Here is a 22,441-nt window from a genome sequence, read left to right as displayed (position 1 = left end):
TTTATTACATTACTTTGATTGAAATTTACTTGTTCCTCCATAGATGTTACAAATGGCACTACTATTTATGTAGTATTTCAACATTACAGTAGCTATAGATGAACGAATAGAGCCGAACATTAAATGTCAATAAACCTAGGTTAGCACCCATGATACCTCGGAAATCTCGAACCAGTTGGTATTCCCCTAAAAGCAAATATTTTCCAAATGCCTCACGCCACTGACAGGCAATTTGTAAACACACCGGTAACGATTGCTTTGTGTACCTTGCTACAATACCACTGATAACGTCTTATCTAGGCTAGCTAATAAACCAGTTTACTATCATAATTCTGATGAAGACTTTGTGAAAACGACTAAAACTACGTTTTTTAAAGACTTCGTAGTAGTAAAAACGTAGTAATTATCATTGATAATTGTTATGACAATTATCATAATAATTATCACGATAACTATCTTGATAAATGTACCTTTTTGTAGCTTTTAGTAACAGTAGAGCACCTTGTGAAAGAGTTCGTCTCTAGAAGTACTGCCACCTTATCTATTTCTGCCGCCAAGCAGTAATGTCAACATTACTGTGTTCCGGTTTGAAGGATAAGGGTGCTGGTGAAATTACTATCAACTTATAACTGAAGGTGACGGCCGCAGTGGCGATGTGCCTCAGATCTTTGCGATTTAAAGCTCTGTGTGGTACTGCAATTGTTACGGATAAGCGTATCACTTACCATCATGCGCATGACTTGTTCGTTCCGTCATTTGATATTATATAAAAAAGAAAAACTTGATATTTATAAAAGTAAATGGAACAACAAAATACTACCGCTAGCAACCTCGATAAAGGTAACAAGCCATACATATCATTTTCGTTTCATGTTTATTTAGTTTTCTCACTGTTTGTCATGTTTAGTAAAAAATTAAAGAGATAAAACTATGAATCAGCATGGATAATTATCGGAAATATACTGGATTATTATCATGACAATTATCAAAGAAAATATATGTCTTAATAATTTCGAATCCTGGTTTATTGTGTAACTGTAGAAACATCGTTGCGGTCGTATATTCGATATTTACTGAGTAAGCACATATCGATCTTGGATTTAGATTGGATAATTTCACGGTTAACGCGTACGACCCAAAGAAAATGAGCATCAATAACAGTGATTAGCTACAATACAATGGACGATACACTGCGTCAGTACAGAAGAGTATTTATTTCAAAATTACATTATCATATAGAAGGATGTACTGAGTTTCAAAGACCGTTGCAGAGACCTACGTGTTGCTAAATTTTTGGAAAATATGAAATCGCTTTTCGTCAGGTTACATCTGTTGTAGAAACTTGAATATATTTTTATTTGCAATAGACAAAAATTAAATCACATATTTATTTGTTCTGCAAAGAAACCATGTAACTCGTTTTATATTGCACATTATCAAGATGGAGGAATCGTTATTGGCCGAATTAAATAAAAAGTGAATAGACGTACGAGGGCGATACGTCCTTAACTTTGAGAGGATTTTTTTAATATAGTTTATTTATCTACGCAATCTCCTTTTAATTTTATTCACCTTGACCATTGACTTACAATTATATGGACGTCGGGTCCGCGGTAAAAAGTGTCCGCACTTGTAAGGCGCTAAAATCGTATACAGAGCGCCAAACTCCGCTTTAGTCTTCATTTGTTCGACTGACAGCGCGATACTGCGATGACATTACAATTTAAATTTCGAATAGGTTGACTTGGGACATTTTTTTCGTGGTTTTTGTATTAGACCCGTCGTCCATTTATTTGTAAGTCAATGACCTTGACCATCGATATCCCAACAACCCATCAAAAAATTTTTTTTTGTCAAACTGTAAAATTACCCTGTTTCAGCTATCACTTCCTCATTTTTTATGTAAATCGATAAAAAATCAGATAAAAGTCAAATGGGGCTAAATCTAGTGAATACGGGGAGTGTGGCAATAGTTCGTATTTCGATTATTATAATTCGACAAGTTTTGACGTTCTTATTGCGGATGAGAAACAGAATTCTCGAAATTCCGATTGCTCAGTCTTCAAAATACCTAATATATCGACCTCACCCATCCTCACCTAACTTTTTCAATTCTGTTTCTATTAAATTTAGCGTGAATTTTAAAAAGTTACGTCAGTTGCTTATTAAGGAGTTCTAAATTAAGAACTAAAAATAAAATCTCAAAAAGTTTTTATTCAACTTAAAGTATTTATCAAACTGCTATTTTTCACCACTATGGCAAGCCTTCTAGTGTATGCCACCGATATGATAAGAAGATTTAGTGGCACATTTGACGATTGATGTAACGTCTATGAACATGTTCAACTTGGCAAATATAATAGTAAATCTCAGCAAATTTAAAATTGTGTTTATTTATAATATATTTCTACTTATCACTTATAACTTTACTCGTGTAAACCGGCTATAGCACAAATTTTTTCATCATATAATTCGAACCTCTTCCAAGCCATTAAGTGTCCTTGTAAATATCAATCAATCAATCAATCAATCAAATTTTATTTAATTGTCAGTTGTAAATATCAGTCAAATTTTTATTGTCAAATAAGACAGTCCCTATCTACCGACCCGAGAGATAGGGAGTTCCGGGGTGACTACAGGCTCTCCGGTAAGACCAGGGTGCGGCGGGCGTCCGTGCCGAGCCCTCCGCCAGTGGTACGCCTTCACGGGCGTTTCTGGCGGACCCGAACTTAGATATGGACTCGCCGCGGCTTGTGGTTAGCTGCAGGGATGAACACGTTCGTCTCGCGCGCAGCTAGCACGTGTTAATAGCGGTCTAGACGAGGGCGTAATGGCGTAGAGACTCGCGGAGCTCGTGCCCTTTAAGTCGTTAGCTTTGTCCGAACATTGTCGCAGGACACTGCTACCGGCACTAGCCCGCTAGCCCGGAGAGCTAGTAGAGGATGAGCTATACATCCTCCGATCCCTCCAGTCGCGTAAGAATTTGGGAACTGGAGAGACGCAGTTCATTCGGCGTCCGCCACAAAAGCGGAGATTTCGAAAGTCGACAGTTCAGCGGTGACAACCGTTAGGGAGATGCCACACGGGGGTTGCGTCGTGGCAACTGCGTTGATTTCAAGGTACTGAGTGTCGCACGAGCTGTTCCGTCGATTTAATTTATATGTAGTGCAGTTGCGACGCCGCGACGCCGCCCGTGTAGCATCTCCCTTAGACGCGTAGAGCGCGACGGGAACTGGGCGTGCCTACAGCTCCAGTGCCTATCTGGAAAATACGGAGAGTGCTGTAGATGCATCCGGGGCGCCTCACCTAAAGAACTAGCCTTGCAGAGAACCGGATGAAGTCCGTGCAAACGGGCTGATCTGGGGTTAGGACCTGAGTTAGATGGTCTCTGCGCAGGCATGCTGGCGCAGGTCATAGTGCCCTTCTCGTACACCCTAAAGGTCGTTAGGGAGGGTCAGCTCAATCAAAACTAATGTAGAAAGATGTGGGGCTGTCAAAGAAGTCAAATAATTTTCAGTTCGTTGGAAAACTACTACTAAATCCGTGTAACCTATAAGTCTCTTGACACGATTTTCAACTGAAAATGGTGGCCGGTTGATATTTAGCAGAACCATCACGTACGTAGCACAGGTGGTGGTAGTTTACTACCGAGTAATGAACTAACCATTACAGAACGTCTATTTATAATATCACTTGATGCGATGTAATTTGACTATAGTTTATCAATAAATAACCTCCCAATACAAGTACTAACTGCCTCGGTGGCCGAACGGATACCATACTGGAATGCCACGCAAGAGGTCCCAGGTTGTGTCCATAACACCCGCGATACAGGGTTTCGTTAGGGCGCAGCTATGAGTGTGTGCGCGTTATTATTATTATTATTTTTATTATCATACTTAAAAGAAGGCCTCACCCTCGTATGTAATTTTGTCTATGTTTGAGATGAAATAAAGTATTTTTACTATTTAATTTTTTTATAATAATAATAAACCATCTTATACAATTACATTTATTGGTGTTTATAGCATAGAAAAATGGAGTCATAGAAAACTGCCAATTTCTACGCCGGTTTGCTGTATCTATATACATGTAATTGAACACAAATTGTATTCGAAAAGACAACACATACACACGCACTTCACAGATATAATATATATATATATATATATTCTCTTTCGCAGTGTTTTATTTACTTTACAAAACACAATATTCAAAATAACAAAAAACTCGAATACACAAAAATAAATAGGGCTTGAGCTTACACTGCGTTACGTCGGAATTCGCAGATCAAACGCTACATTCTGTTCCTTGAAGAATTAGGACTCTTACCACACTACAATCTTACTGTTATCATTTCTATGGTAATGAGTGAAAATACGATCCCAATACTGTTGTCCTTTTTTTTTTCAAATGGTATTTACATTTGAAAGAAATACGAACTAATGTAGGTATGAAACCCTTAACTTGATTGATATAACTGCAACCGTACGTGTATATTATAATTATAATTCTACAAACAATAACTAGTGCCAATCAGGTATACACAAATGTTCTCTATTGTTAAGTTCACAATGTAAACATGAAAATGTTTATATACTAAACTTGAATCTAGGTCACTCAACAAGTAACCAAATTCTGTTTTGGATTGAACAATTCATACCGCAGCAGAGCTGCTTGTATAACAGTTCCTCCAGTAGGGTTAGCACGACAAGTCGCGATTTGCACGAGAGCGTCATAAAACACGGGATTTCTTTTCGATAATAGCAGTATGTCGCGCGGTATGTCGCTCTCGCGCAAGACGCGTCCTGTTATGCTAACCCTACAGGGAAGTACTGCTACCTTACCTATTTCTTCAGCAGTAATTTGAGCATTACTGCGTTCCGGTTTTGAAGGGTAAGGATGCTAACTACACGCACATGAGAGTTGTCAACTTATGTTTCATGCTGACGGGCGCAGCGGCCGTGCTCCTAAGATCTTTGCGATTCAAAGCTTTTGGTGTCACTGCAATTGCTATTGATAAGCGTGTTGCTTACTATGAAGCCCATAACTTGTTCGTCCCGTCACTTGAAATCATTAAAAAAAGTCTAGTAAAATTTCTATGATATGCAAAAAACCACCATTGTAAAAATAGTTTAATTTCCAATCCATGCATATAAATCGAGACTACCTAAGAACTAGATACATAAATAACTAGGTGTACCCGGTGCATGCACTTATTGTTATGTTATCAAGAGATGAAACGACTACCTTTGGCCTTTCCTTTTTGGCTATAGACACATTTCTTGAAACAGCCAATTGGTCTGACGAACTCTCACAAGGAGCTGTACTGCAGCTAAGATTGATAAGATTAATTAACTTTGCTCGCTGAGCTCATGTTGGATATCAAACGCGATATTCTGGGGTAAGTACACACTCTGCAACCGAATTTTTAAAATTGATCAAGTAAGTAATTTACTATATTAGTTTTTTTTTATTTTACTACCACAACCTCATCACGAGTTGGCAAAAGCTACTAATAACAATTTGTAGTGGAAATAGGCCGGCGAGATTTCAATTTAACATTTTCTCGTGTCGCTTCGTCTTGCTTTGGCGGTGGAAAAGTGTATTATTATTATGTTATCTGCGTCCGTACCCTACATCCATCCATATATATAAATATTGATTATGCGTGAGGCAAGTACCACAGATGTCTCACAGACAGTTACAACAATGAAACGTACCGTGTGAGAACCTAAATTAGTCGTCGCTCCAGGTGGCGGCGCCAAATGAGTTTCAGGCGTTACCGACGTGCTTGGCAGACATATTCAGCCACATTATGCTCCACATTATAATTCGTGTGATATGTGTTAGAACTTAGGGACTGTTTTTTACTGACGAAACTTCTGCAATGTAGGTACAGTCAAAAGCACATCAAGCTTGGCACTTAAGATTTATATTCAACTTTATGCCGTTTTCGTACACATACCTACGCCTGACACGATTTTAGCGTTTCAGTATGCGTTAATAATTTGCATCAGTATATATTATTTAATCCAAAGGTTGCTTAAAAAAGGAAGATATAGTCTTTGTATCGTGCAAAAACATAGTGTTTTTTCGTTCGTATGTGCATCAAATAATGCCTTTTCATCCATAATATATTTTTGAATGCTGAAAACATTAATCCATTACTTTTTCTTTTTTTGTGATAACAAGTGACGGGACGAACAAGTCATGCGCCTGGTGGTAAGCGACACGCCTATCTATAGCAATTGCAGAACCACACATTAAATCGCAAAGATCTGAGGGGCACTACGCCTGTCACCCTAAGACATAAGTTGCCAAGTAACATTTGCCTGTAACTTCACCAACACTCTTACCCTTCAAAACCGGAATGCTATAATCCTCACATTACTGCTTGGCAGCAAAAATAGGTAAAGTGGCAGTACTTCTCTGGACGAACTCCTTCACAAGGAACTGTACTGCTATTAAATTTACATTATGGTACTGACCAATTTCTAGTTCTCCCTATCTAACGACCCGTAATAGGGAGTTCCGGGGAGACTACTCTACTACAGACTGGCTGGGGTTTGTGGTCAGCAGTAGGGATGAACACATTCGTCTGTGCCGGTTGCATGTGGCCGGCGTTCATCCCGCGCGCAACTACCGGTCTAGACAAGGGCCTAAGGCGAGGAGACGCGTGGGGTGAGTTGCCCTTTAAATCGGAAGCTATGGCCGGACATTGTCGCAGGACACTGCGGCCTATATCTTCAGTACTAGCCCTAGAGAGGAGACACCTCGACGTCGGGAAGGGAGCGTGCCTTACAGCTCCGCCGCCATAGAGAAGATTTGGTAGTGGACTCTAGAATTAACGGCTTAGCGGTGGGAACCTTTAATTGTGTAATGCATAACGGGAAGTGAGCGTGCCTGCAGCTCCGGAAACTATCTGGAAAATAAGGAGTATACTGTACGCGCACCCGGGGCGGCTTACCCAAGACACTAACCTCTTGAGAATCGCATGAAGTCAGTGACAACGGTCTGTGACAACCCTGTACACTGGCTAATCTGGGGTCAGATCCTGAACTTTGGCGGTTCCAGTGCACGTACAGGTTATGGTGCCCTTGTACACCTAAGGATCGGGTCACAATAATCAAATTTTTTGTAAAAAGAAAGGGGATAACCAATTTCTAGGAGTTTCATGAATCGCGCTATTATAATTTTATTAAATGTTAGTATTTAGTATTACTTCATTCATGTTTTTTCTTTTTACTAACATAGCTACTTAGAAAACAGTTACTAACCAATTTTATGGACCCCATTTTCTGAATTAAAGATAAAATAAATAAATAATTTTACTTTTGGCCTGCTTCCTGGAAACCATGTATTTATGATGTCATTTTTTTGTACAATGAAATAAACACACAGTGGTGATAATTTTGTGTTTGGATTTATTAATGGATTGTTCACTAGCTCCCAAGCCTACTATGAGCTCTTAGAGCAATCCTATATAATAACTATACAACAATATATAAAGAGCGTTTACACATAGTACAATAATACTATATATAAACGCTCAATGTAACCATTGATAGTTTTTATTTATTGACAATTGGCTATATAGCCTATAAAGATAACAAATGATTATGAAACTGAAAATATAATAAAACTTAAACGAAATTTCTTAAACATGTAACAAAATCTAAAAAAAGTTAGTCACCGAGTAACTTTTTTGAATTTCCTTATTTTTACAGATGAGACCGCCATTTGCATGGCAAATGGCACGTCATGATACGATTTTGCTATCAAAGAAAAGGTAAACGTATTTCGAATGGGGAACGTAAACTGCATGGACAGTGAATTGTTTTTGTGAGGTCATAGTACGAATTTGACAGGCAATCCAACTTAGAGGCTTAAATAGAATTTTTCTAAGAGCTCATAGTAGGTCACCAGTACTATATTTTTTTTATTTTCAGTAAAAAGTCTGCAATGAGCTTTACATCCTCTATTCACCGTTCTCGTTTTCTACTACTTTGTGAGCCTTTCCCCGAAACAAAGTCATTGTCACGCCGTACGCAATTCGTGTTTAAATTTGCATTACAATGTAACAAACAATACGAATAGTCTTTTCTCACAATGTATACGAAATTGTACCCGTTTTTAACCAAAACAAACAAACCATTACGAATTTTGTCTCCAAAACGAAATACGCAATTTTGAATTCAAATATGAGCACGTCGAAAAGGCTTGATAAAATAACTTGCACTTATTAGCTCCAACATTTTATGTTAAATAAAACAGGGAATATAAATACTAAGAATGATATTATTCACAAAAATACACTTGTGTTTTAAATAACTTAACCCGCTCTAGATTCCATAATCAACAAGTAGATCTCTGCGACTAAACACAACCTGGTATTTTCAACTGTATTTTCAATTGTTTAAATATTATAAAATTGTACGGAGTGGAAAAATAAACTTATTAACTAATTTTTTTTATGACACAAAGTGACGAAACGAACAAGGCGTACGCCTGGTGGTAAGCGATACGCCTGTCAATAGCAATTACACTGCCACTCAGAGCTTTAAATCGCAAAGACCATAAGTTGCATAAGTTGACATGTCCCGTATGCCTGTCATTTCACCAGTACCCTCACCCTTCAGAACCGATTCGCAATAATATATAACCACTTGTCGGCAGAAATACGTAAGGTGGATACTTCCTTGAACGAACAATTTCACTGCTACTAAAATAGAATATTTCTTAAGAAAATCGAACATAAATTTCGCCGTGTATACAAATCATTGTACAAGATATGTTTGCGTGATTATGTAGGAACTAGGAACTGAACGCTTTAAGTGTTCAGGTGACATTTTCCGAGCTTCCATCCCTAACAATGTTTGTACCTGCCCACGGTACAAATAGCCCGGTTGACCTAATTCGCACAAACTCGGCCAATTGTCACGAGAACTGTTTTAGGCTTTCTCGGATTCTTACTACGCAGACATGCCGAAAACCTTACATAAAAAATACAAAATGCCAACAATAAATTGGTTAGAAACCTTGCTATCTAAGTCGTTAATAAAATATTTTATTCGTAAGGATCTCGGTGCCCTAGCGGTTAATAGTGTGGGCGCTAAATAAGAACGTCGACTATTCTATTCCAGAGCCAATTTGGAGATGAGCTTTTTTGGGTAGTGCCCCGGTATTTATTTCATTGCTTTGGTACTTACAGTACATGGCATTTATTTTTTATTTATTTAATAGTTTTTTGTACAGGAAAAATACAACAAGTCACAAAGAATACAAGCGAAATTAAAAACAAAAGGTTCTGCTTATTTCTAATAGAAATTTCTTCCTGCAGACCTAAATACAGGACACTATAACTAAAAGAACGGGCATATGTGCACAACAAAACAAGAAAAAAAAAATATAAAAATAATATAAAAATATTAAATTGTTATAAATTATATAAATACTTAGATAAATACATATTTTATAATATAATACCTACGATATGGATGGAATAGTAGATAAATAATGCTCTTTAACTCTCACTTTAAAAATAGCTAACGATTTACTTTCGTGAACAGTAATAGGAAGTGCATTCCAAAGTCTGACCGCATGAACGGTGAAGGAGTGAGAATAGAAACCGGAATTGAAGCATGGAAAAGATAACTGGGACCTAACAAGAGAGCGACAGGGTTTATCCTGGGACCTAAGGAAGCTGAAACACTCTTTCAGGTACCTGGGAGACACAGGGTTATGTAAAATATTGTAAAGAATGGAGACAATATGCAAATTCCTGCGGAGACGGATGGGAAGCCATTTGAGCTGACTGCGGAAATGTGAAATTCGGTCATATTTACGAAGCCCAAAGATGAACCTTATACATAGGTTTTGCAGTCGTTCAAGCTTATTTAGCAGTTCTTCAGTAGCATCCAAATAGCAGGAATCAGCATAATCTAAGAAGGGCAAAATAAGTGTTTGGACTAAACATATTTTGGTTTTTAAAGGTAAATCGTTTTGGAGGCGCTTAAGTGAGTGCAAGGAGAAATGGACTTTACGACTGACTTCATTAATATGTGGAGTCCAAACCAAATTACAATCTAAAAGCAAGCCAAGATTAGTTGCAGTAGAAGCATAAGCAATAGGCGTGGAATTATACGCTATAGGTGGGACAGAATCTAGATGCAATATGCCACGCATATACCCACTTCCCACAATCATAGCCTGTGACTTTTTGGGATTCACCAACAAACCAAAACACTCAGCCCAATGAGCGATGCATCGTAAATCAGCATTAACCGCTTCAACGGCTGCAACGGCATTTTCTATTTGAAATCAGATAATTCATGTAGTTGTCTGACACATTATTCTCAAGATCATCATCACGATCATTATAGTAGTTTTATAATTATAATATAACAATAAATTAGAGTTCGAAGTGATAATGACCACGATAATTACCTTAGTAAATATACGTTAATAATTATCTTACTATTTATGGAACAACAAAATGCTTCCGCTGGCAATGTCGTGGCATGTGTTTATTTCATTTATCTATATCACTGACGTATCCAAACGTGTCAAACGTTAATCTCAAAAGAGACATAAACTAAATCATTTTCCCAAAGATTTTTCTCCGTGTATAAATAATTTTCTCACGGTTTGTCATTTTTAGTCAAAACCAGGGGGCCCATAACCTTTCCAAAAACAATCTTATTTCAATGTAAACATAAAGCAAGCTTATTGTAATATTACTCAAAGCGCACGTATGTCATACGACGTTTTATAACATATTTGAGAGCAAATAAATAAGACTCTGACTTTCTTAAACGAATAAATCTTTAATTACTTGTTAAAGCAGTTATAGAAATTTGAACAATTTTTTAAAGTAATTGTTACGTTGCCAGTTGGCATTTTTAATGTTGTCAAGTTATTATTATTAGTTACAATCTCCCCAGTCTCTCTCTCACTCTCTTGAGTGAAAGTAGGAGAAACGAGACCACAGAGTTCTGCAGTCGGTGGCGGCGGCGGAGGCGGTTGCGGCTGCGGCGACGATGGTGGAATGTACACGTGTGCTCGTAGATGGTTGAAAGTCAACACTTGACTCCAAATTTATGTTCCTTGTAATGCGAGAGCTAATTTCTTCTTTATTTCTTATCGAGTCTTCTATGTATCCTTCGGCTACATTGCTTGACCGCCATCCTCCGTGGCGTTTTAGTGTCAATAAGTCCGCACCTGAATCGGCGAGCAATGTAAGAAAGTGGCAATTTCTTTCGGCATTGCTCCCAATTTATGAATGCCAATGGGTTAGTTAGTGCATTTTCCATTTTGGTAATTTTGAAAAAATCTGTTGGAATTAGCTTTTGTTGAACGAAGCGCTTTGTATTTCTACACTACGTCGTAAAAAGGCCCCTGTATTGTGAACGACCTTGGAATTTTACTTTTTGTGTTTTTGATCTGGACAAGAAGAACCAGCCCATGGTTCTCGACATCATTAGTTGTTATGTTTGCCAACTCTTGACGTCTACATGCACCATTTATACCGAATATTAATACAACCTGAAAAGAGATAAAAAGAACGTATAAACACCTATATTGTAAAGAAATACGAAAGTGAAAGAAATTAATAACAATAATTTAGTTTCAACTGACCTTTGTTGCCAAATATCGCCAATCCGGAGCTTCTTTTAGGAACTTCTTGATATTGTCAGCCGAAAATACTTTCGACTTTTTACTTACATGGCCATCTGAGCGTCTTTTTAGAAATGCTATCAAGTTGGAGTATGACTTGATATCAATACCATGGTTTGTTTTCATAGTGCTTTTTAGCATTGAATAGTAGCACCACAATGAGTTTGACTTATATTTTTGAGAAAGTTCCATGAAATAGGCTAAAAACACATTTTCTGAAAATGAATTTGCATTTTTGCTTGTTTTCCATATGATGAAATTTTGATACGCTTGTAAGTATCTATCGGTCGATTTTTCAGGTACGAGGCTTAGAGTAGCCTTTTTCGCAAAAACAATACAGCGAAAAGAAAAAGCGCGCGAAATAATTTTTACTTGTCCACAAATTAGCCATGCGCGCGCATCAACGTTTTTTTTTTTAGGCAAAGGTATAGAAATAGCCAGTATTACTAATAAAGTAAATCAATATTTTTGGGTATTTGTTACAGATAAATGGTTGTAATTTATTGTCAAAATTAATTAAATGAAAGAATTAAATGTTTATTTACTATATTTTATCTCCCAAAGTTAATTTTATTCATAAAATATTGACCACTTTTCTAACATAAAAACTCTTTGCAAAGATTTAAAAAAGTATCGTTAATTTTTAAACGGAGCATCTTAAAAAACCGTGCATCTTACTTTATAAAAAAAAAACTCGTGCGTTTTACATTACAATAACGCACAAGTGCGTAATGAAATACATTACGATATTGAAATTGGTGTGATTTCAGCCACTTTACGAGCAAATATGTTATAAAGTATTATTGCTAAAGTGACTGACTGAAAATCATTCGCTTTCCAATATTGTTTATTCCTTACTAAAAGTAGCAAAAAAATAACGCTATATGAACTGTATACTAATATAATATAATAAGTACTTAATATTATTTACATTCAGAGAATTTTAACTGCCAAAATAAGAAAAGTATGTAATAATGAAATCTATTAAAATTACGTTCTTTTCAATTATTATTCCGCATTTTCATGAAAAAAAAAATTAAAAAAACAAGCTGAGTCTTGATCTCAACTCAACTGTTAGTTTCGCCAAGAAGCATATAGATGGCGCTGTCATAATTTTACGAAATAAACATCGCGTATTTTTATTTTACGAGAAATTATTTCCTATGTGCTATTAAATAAAAAATAAACAAAATATTAAAGCGATATATGTAAATAAATAAGTTCAACTTAACTTTTAATCATTACAAGTCAATATTACAATAAAACTGAAAATAATATTGTTTCCATTGCATCCGTGTAACTATTTTAAGATTGCTAAATTTGACATAAGAGTAGTAAAGTCGCGACATAGTACGAACTGAGTGAATGAATAGTCACAAAGCTGCCATTAAAACATCATAGTTTTAACATTACAAATAAGCTTACTTTAAACGCGTTATGGTACGAAAAGTCAATAGAAGGTAAAAGTAATATTGTTTTAAGAGGTTGTGGTAGGCCACCAGGAAACGTAACTATGAATCAGAATAGGTAATTATCCGTTATATATATAAAAATAAAATTGTATGATAATTATCGAAGGAAATAAATATCTTGATAATTTTCGAGCCCTACAATAAAAGCATTTAAGACCAGTAGGGTGAATTCCTGTTATTAATTAGAGCTCTCACAACAAAACCGTAACCAGGGAAAAGTTGATCGGATCGATATAGATGTTATCACAAGACATTCAAGCGACACAAGTTGTAACCTTATTAATTTAGTCTCTATCCATTGCATCGTCAGGGAATAGATATATGCTACATCGAGAAATACGTCAATGTGAATGTATCGATACTATATTATATAAAGATGGATGAGAAGAGATTAATATATAATATAAAGAATATTTGTACAGACGCTATAAAATTAAGATATTTAAACGTCAATACAAAAACCCCTTTGTTGAACAGACCGAAATAAATTAAGCACAAAACTTGGTAAGTATTCGTATGAATTGCAAATTTCGCTTTTAAGACTACATTACGGACCTTAATTAAGTCTTATGAAATTTACATTTTGTTTGGTACTAAAACACATCGACTACATCCGAGTCCGTAACTTCAATCCGCTATTCTGATAATTGAAAGATCAATTATTCAAAAAGAAACCACTTAATGTTTGTGACGAGAGTTGTTTTTCAATATTCAGGTAGGTTCTGTCACGCATCTCTAGAGCTGTGACGAACTACACGACCTAGATGTTAATATTGAGCGACGAATAGCTATAATGCGTCTCACGTGGTGCAAAACTTCGTTTTATTCAATTTGTTACGATGTAGAAGCCTCACTCCCAAAGGAATAGGATTAAACATACCCTCCTTTACACAGAGTACAGAAATGGCTGTTACTTATGTTCCACACAATATTTAGCTATAAAGTTTAATGTGTCACCTGTAAATAATGTGCGTGTTATAACTTTTCCATAAAACTTGTATTACTTCATTAAGTAGTACTCAAGCCAAGTCTAGCGTTACTGGAAATGTGCAATGAGACATTAAGTTTACAATTTTTAGGATTTTCAATATCACTACTACATTCTTAAACCTGTATGAACCAGTTAAATTTTATAGTAATAAACTTCAATAACTTCAGCTCATCAGCAACTTAAACGAGATGATGGCAATGTTTTGACATTGCCACAGATCAATAAATACAGTAGAAATGCTAAGTGGGCATGCCACGTGTGCCAACTGTATGCGGACTTCTCCATACTTAAGCTCAGTCCGCCATTTTCGCTTTGTACGTCAAGAGCACATCAAGCTTGACACTTTGTACTTTGGACCGTTCTTATCGTAAGTGACATAGAGTTGGATTTAAGTCTAAAGTGTAAAGCTTGACGTGCTCTTGACCCTGTATGATGGTCGTATGAATTATCTAGCGCAAAACCTCGAAAATCGTGGGAAAAATGCCTTGTTTTACTTTGAAGTGCAAATATGATAGTCGCACCTGTAATATTATCTATGGTGGCATTTCATATATAATAATATATTATATCGATTAGTCTAATTTTATTTAATTTTAATACATTTTCCATTTTCTACTTATCGTAATAAATTTTTGTTATAAGAAACGAGAGTAAATCTTAAACCGCTGCAATATGGTCGACTTTTTTGGAAAACGTTAACAAGGCGTTAATCGTTAGTGGTCTTTCAGCTATTGCTGCTAGATGGCAGCACATTGAACGAAATTTCAATATAAAATCAAAACACTGGAACTTGCAATAATTGATATAACATTCAACGATATGCCAACTGGGTAAAGTTTAAATTACATTAACAATACAGAATTTGTTACAACTTTTAAGAGTCTACCAATTATTATGAATATTTCATAGTGTTTAACATTATGATAGTGTGAGTTTTGGTGACGGAAGGGTCCATTGTTTTTTTTTTTCGTTGTCGAAGCGTATGGCGAGATTTTTATACTGTGTTCTATTTGTATTTCTAATTCTGTGGAACTTCTACTCATTTAATTTGAAATTTATTAAAAGCAGCAAAGTTTTGTCGACAATGATTGAATTACGTGTACTACTTTTACCTACAGAAGCTTAAGACAAACTTGGATTTGACCCGCGTCGTACTAATTAAAAAGTTTGTAATAAAATTTGTCAGATTACTTTAAAGGAAGTAACTTTCAAATTACTTATAACTTCAAATTAAACCAAAAATAAACTCATATGAATTTAGATACTGCAAAGTTGCGACGTTGTGACTCATTAGAGCTAACAAATAAAATTGTTCGGTCAACATAAATATGAGATCACAATATTTAAAAAAGAAGGTGAGAAACTTACATTTACGTGTGAAATTTTTTGAAATAATTAAATACCAATTACATTAAGGTTAAAGTGCGAAGAGTTGTTTTACGAAAAAAACAATATATATCGCATGTCCGTCTTGGCGAATCGCTCTACCGTGCCCCCTAGATTCAAATTAATTTTAACAATAAAATACGAATACTATTATGAAAACCCATAGAAATGACACGCATCAATGATATTTGTATATTTTTCATATGTTTGTGCTTTATACATTCTATATATACCTAGTGGGAGTTCATGATTATGAAGTTGAAAGCGTGTAATGAAAGTAACGAGTACCCGGGGAATTACCAATTCAATTAATTAATCTAAACGAAGCAAGCAACGTCGAATAGTTTGCATTCACTGTGTACAGCTATTACAACATTCGTGTCCACTGTTTTAAAAGTTACATTAATAAGACACTTTTAACACAATGTGTTAAGAATGTCTTTTCCATTTTAACTGCCTCCGTGGCCGGACGGTCACCATGCCGGACTGCCACGCAGAGGTCCCAGGTTCGATTCCCGGGCCGGGAGAAATGTTTGTGTGGCTTACATTTGTTTCTCTCGTAAGTTTGGGTGTAATTTGTGGTTGTCTATGTGTGTGTCCATGGCACCCGCGACACAGGGTTTCCCTACTGCGGGGCTATGATGAATGTGTGCGTTATTATTATTATTATTGCAAGCATTGGTTTAATACGTACTTAAGTTTTGTGGACTTTAAGCTTACCATGACCAAATTGAGAACGTCCTAAAGTAAAACCAGGTTAAGAGTACCTTTAACCGTCGAGCATGTATAAATGTATTAATGTTGTTGATGAGGAGAAAGATGTATGTCAGGACCGTAGCAAGTTGGCAGTTGTCTCTGCCTCCCTCGATGAGAAAAGAGTATGAAGTATATGTATGTATAACCATGATATTAAATATTTTTTTGTGAAAGTACTCCATTACTTTGTTGTAATTATTAATACAAAGATCGAACGCTAAGAAAAATTCTTTCGAATCGATTAGATTTGAACCAACGCTTTCAGCGCACCGTGGCTGCCGCTCTTCCAACTGAGCTACGGTATGAACCAGCAGATCTAACGAAGTTTTGTATGTACGTGTTGCAAATCTTTGATTTTGATTTTTAATGATTTTTTAGCCGGAATACCATCTGTTTAAAAATCTATGAAAGTTTATATGCACATAAAATCTTTAATTAATATTAGACACAATTGGTTGATGACTTTACCATTTCAGTCAGCCGTGAACATGGGACCTGTAAATGTCCCGAAATGTTGGTTTGTTTGGAAAAACAAATATACGCGATGTAGATCCAAAAAAATTGTTTCATTTTCTATGTGTAACAATCAAGAAAACCTAAGAACGCGATACATAAAAACTTTATTTATCGCCACCGACTCTAAGTCGACTACCAAATCTCCTCATTGGTGTCAGAGCTATACGGCACGCTCTCTTCCCAACACCGAATGAACGATTCCCAAATTCCTACGCGGCCGGAGGAACAGGAAGATGTCATCATCTCATCCTCACCATCTACTGGCTCGCCGGGCTAGTGCCGGAGATGCCAAGAAGCAGTGTCTGCAACAATGTCCGGACAAAGCTACCGACTTAAAGGGCAACTCACGTGGCCTGCGCGTCTCCTCGCCTCAGGCCCTCAACTAGACCGCTGCTAAGACGCGCTAGCTGCGCGCAGAACGAACGTCCTGGCCGCACACCACCGGGGCAGACGAACGTGTTCGTCCCTGCAGCTAACCACAAACCCCGGCGAGTCCATAACCAGGTCTGGGTCCGCCAGAGACGCCTGTGAAGACATATAACTGGCGGAGGGCTTGGCCCGGACACCCGCCGTACCCTGGTCTTGCCATCGAGTCTGTAGTCTCTCCAGAAAACCCTATCTCTTAGGTCGGTAGATAGGGATATCCAGCGCCGACAGTGTAAACCGTCAGGCCACCGAGGTCGACAGAATAAACTTAAACCACTATATTAAATATTTTAAAAAAAACAACTGCTATGTGAGCGCAAGGACTTCATATTATATAGCCATTGTCGTCATCGACTGCAACGGTGATCGAAGGAAACAAATGAATTTGTTGTTAGATTTTCAGGGTTATTCCACAAATCCCTGTCATTGGTGATGATTGTGTTATTATGGCACAGAAAATCGATGTAAATGTTGTTGGTGTTTCGTGGACCCAGCACCTACAAGGTTATTAATACCTTAATGGGGATTAATGGTTTTTTCCAGTGTAGTTGGAATTTGTGGAAAAAAGTTCTAACAATCCCCTCTAATGAGAATTTGTAAAAGATACCATTCTTACCGATGAAAAGGACGAATATAATTTAGATAATATTACACAACAACAACGGAAATGCCACGTAAGACAGAAATAATTTTATCCCCAACGCCGCAAGTCGATCCTATCATATTTCCATTCAGCCAATCAAAATCTGACAAATAGAGTAAATCAATTCTGAATATAATCACTAATCACGAAGTTTATTTGATTACATAAACAATAAACAGAAAGTGATATTATAAAATCATTCATAGTAATCTCACATCTCTGTAATACGGAAAATCAAGCAGTATATCTTTAAAACTTATTCCCTATAGTATATCATAGGCGCTGAATTCCAGTTGCAACATACGAGTGTGGTTTGATAAGTAAGTGACTTTGAGAAGAAAAAACTTTTTTAAATTATGGTTTTTTTTTTTCTACATAATCTCCTTTAACTCTATGCACCTTGACTGACTTCAACCCATCAAAAAAGATTTTTTTGCCAAACTGAAAAATAGACCTGTAGTGACAGCTGATCACTTCCTCATTTGATGCAAATAGGTAAAAAATCAGATAAAAAAAGTCAAATGGTGCCAAATCTGGTGAAACCGGTGCGTGTGACATTCATAGATCGTGCCATAATTCGACAAGTTTTAACGTTGTGATTGCATATGAGAAATTCTCTCGAAATTCCGATTGCTCCATCTTAAAAAAATATACTGACCTCACCCAACTTTCTTATTTCTATTTTTTTATATGGACGCCGGAAAGCGATTTTGTTGTATTTCGAAAAATAGGACTATACACCAGGGCCAAAAAACTATTTCAAAAAATTATTTCTCTTTCATTTGAATTAGTAGAAAGTCAATTTTAAAGTATGATGTATATAATCAACGTATATAATCATATGTTAAGGTTAGGTTATTAGGTATCTTAGTAGCAGTAGAGTTCCTTGTGAAAGAGTTTGTCCAGGGAATTACTGCCACCGTACCTATTTCTGCCGTTAAGCAGTAATGTAAGCATTACTGTGTTCCGGTTTGGAAGGGTAAGGGTGATGGTGGAATTACAGGCACATGTGACATGTCAATATACGTCTGAGGGTGACGGATGCAGCAGCAGTGCCCCTAAAATCTGTGCGATATAAAGCTCTGCGTGGCATTGCAAGTGTTACGTATAAGCGTATCACTTACCACCAGACGCACGACTTGTTCGTCCCGTCACCTGGTATTATAAAAAAAAATCTTAGGACATCGACTGTACAAACGCAATATGTCTTAAAATCTAATACTAATATAAAGAAAAACTTTATCAAAAAGTTTCCTTGTAAACTATCAATATAATGGAAAAAGTTTTGACCCGCCGAGGCACACTCGACTCGAAAAACTTGGACAATTATTGAAAGCACCTTAAATATGGATATAAGGCCAAAAGCACACGGTCATAGTACACGATAGTCATCAACGTAATTGTAGGAAGCACAATAAGTTGACGTGGAACCAGATTGATGATAAAAAATAACACGAGCTCTATGGTCATGCAACTATTGCTATGAACAACTAATAGATTTTTCATACAATGTAGAAAACATTTTTGCCTCCATTATATTGGAATGGGAGATACTAATCTTACCAATAAACAGTTTATATTTTCTGCTAGCATGTTTGGCAGGCTGTAATGGTTAAAGGCATAAACCGTTACAAATGATAATTTATAAACATAAAAAAAGAACAATAAATAGTAAATTAAATAATGCTCACACTCATAGTCCGCACTAGGGAAACGCTCCATCACGGCTTAGGCTAGGCTTGCCAGATGACCGGGAAATCCGGGATTGTCCTGGAATTTGTCTTGTCCCGTGTACAGTAATTACACTTTACTATCCCGGATTCCAAACAATTACACGTTGTTTTTACAAATAGTCCTTTTCATAAAAGAAGTCCCCCTGACGCAGCGCAGTAGTCGTGCGAAGGAATGTCGAAATATTGATTACGAATGACGTAAAATTGTTATAGGTACTCAGTGAGTATTAAAAACTCCCAAAAGATGGTAGAAAACAATGTTACGGCCCTGTTATGACCGTCAAATTAGATAGATCCTAATCGAGGCTTAATACAAATAAGTATTTATTTTCGTACAATAATTTCTACAGTCAGTCTCCCTTACCCTAGTAGACTTGTCCCAGAAATGACAAGACAGTATCCAACCACAAATTATACCCAAACTCACGAGAGAAATAAATCGTTATAAAAAATATAGGAAAAAAATATAAAATCGAACTCGGGATCTCTGCGTGGCCGACCAGCGCGGCCGACCTTCGGCCACAGAGGCAGTACAAGAAGGAAGCATAATTATAATTTTTTTATTTAAAACAAACTGACCTCATAAGTTTATGGAATTACATCTATTTGCCAAGTTTTATTGAAAACTGTTATAAACCGGATTCATCCACTAATTTCCCACCTTTAGAGGACCACTAATGAGGACACATTTGCAACAAAAAAGGAATCTTCGAAATCGATACACAGATATCGAGTAATCGCGTATTATACAAAAAAATACAATCGAATTGAGAAGTTCCTCCTTTTTTTTTAAATGGGCAAAAAAAGAGACTGTTATACTTTTTCTTGCATTGTCGCCGTTACATTCGAAGTCAATTTCACCGGTTTTAATTTTCAAAATAATCGATAATCAATTAAGTTACAAAATAAAATTACAGTTCATGAGCTCCGTTTATATGGATCCCAATTAAAGCAACCATAAATTTACATATTCATGATATCTAAACGAAAACGTCCATTACGGATCAATACATGTTTACACAATCGCATTTTAAAACTCCACTCCCCGGTGAATCAATATGCCTCTAGCGCTGGCTATTTGTGTGATATATTGAACGTTCTATTAATATAAAATGCCTTTAACTTGTTATTTTTTGTATTTTAGTAGTATGATGAATTAAATGTTGAAAAATCTGTTATACATGTGCTAACAGCACATATTACTTGTACCTAAACATGTTATGTCAGCTGCATTATTAAGTTAATAATAATGCTAAATGGCTAGGTCCTTTTAGGGTCGTATTCCAGAACTCTACTCAATACTCAAGTCAAGATTTGAGCAGATTTGAGTATGATTTCAAGCACTGGAAATACGACCCTAATGGCAAGGACTTGAGTATGATTTTCAGTGCTCACTGCAATACTCAAGTCCTGACTTGAGTATTGAGTAGAGTTCTGGAATACGACCCTTAGAGTAGTTACAAACGGTGACTTTTAGCAGCGATGCAAACGCTATGCAGTCACTAATCGTCTACCATTACACACGTGCGCGATTTCAAGCAGCGATACAAGTGCGCGGCTACATCGATACAAACGCGCGATTGCATCGCTACACTTGGGATTTATAGGCGATTGCATCGATGCAATCGCGCGTTTGTATCGATGCAGTCGCGCGTTTGCATCGATGCTAAAAGAACCACTCTTAAACGTTCGTGAATCGATCGTATACCTAACCGTAAACGATGCGTTGCATAACGTACTTTTTAGTGTAGCCATTAAGAAAAGCAACCAATTTAACTACTCATAGTTAGTTACATTAAGTTTACTACTACACGTGATTATAATCAAATAAATGTTATAATACAACGTGAGCGGAACGTCTAATTTGACCTATATTTAGATTTTTATTATTTTCATACTTTAAACTTACGGAAGCCGTAGTAGTCTAATGGTTTGACCTACCGTCTCTCAAGCAGAGACCGTGGGTTCGAATTCGGACTCGCACCACTGAGTTTATGTGGAAATTTAATTTGAAATTTACCATGAGCTTTTCGTAATGAAACCTGCACATCGAAGAAGGTTCACAATCCTCGGAAAACATGTGAAGTCACCAACCCGCATTGGGCCAGCATGGCGGACTATGGCCTAAACCTTCGCCGAGAGGAGACCCGTACCCAGTAATGGGATGTATAAATGGATTGATAATAATGACACTTACAATGCCTCATAAAACATTAAGTACCTCTATTACGTGGAAAGCCTTACATACACTAATAGATATTTTTTTAATAATGATGATGAATAAAAGTGACGGGTCGAACAAGTCACGCGACTGTCCATAACAGTTGCAGTAACACTTAGTTCTTTAAATCACAAAGATCTGAGGGCCCCTGGCACGGCGGGCGCCCGTCACCTTGAGACATAAGTTAACAAGTCCCATGTGTCTGTTATTTCACCAGCTGCTTTACCCTTCAAAACTGGAACGCAGTAATGCTCACACTACCGCTTGGCGTATGAAATAGGTAGATTTTACGGAGCCTTGTAAAACATTAAGTACGCCTATTACGTGGAAAGCCTACATTACACAAACACACTTAGATGTTCATATCGTATGCACTTTTAAGAAAGATTTTAGCAAAGCGGGAAACGTGTTAGCTTTTACGATCGCCAAACCAATATACATCGTGCATATTATAATATATATAAACCATCAATCCATGCAGATGACGGAATGAATTTACAAAATGTAATAACATGGAGCGACTAACTTTGTCACGACATTAATTCAGCAGCAGGCAGGGAGGGCTGCGCGCAATTTCCAAGCCTAACATGTGTAAAAGCGAGGCTACCTCCATCAAGA

At 36.7% G+C, this 22,441-nt stretch overlaps 1 protein-coding gene across 4 annotated transcripts in view; it reads right to left on the bottom strand.

The window, feature by feature from the left end:
* The window catches only part of LOC113228446, a 75,274-nt gene that overhangs the window by 11,992 nt on the left and 40,841 nt on the right, over window positions 1–22,441 (bottom strand). The window lies entirely within an intron of this gene.

Source organism: Hyposmocoma kahamanoa, unplaced genomic scaffold (genome assembly GCF_003589595.1).
Source record: "Hyposmocoma kahamanoa isolate Upper Pololo Valley unplaced genomic scaffold, ASM358959v1 232, whole genome shotgun sequence".
Classification (NCBI taxonomy): domain Eukaryota; kingdom Metazoa; phylum Arthropoda; class Insecta; order Lepidoptera; family Cosmopterigidae; genus Hyposmocoma; species Hyposmocoma kahamanoa.
This window is presented reverse-complemented; position numbering and strand designations above follow the sequence as displayed.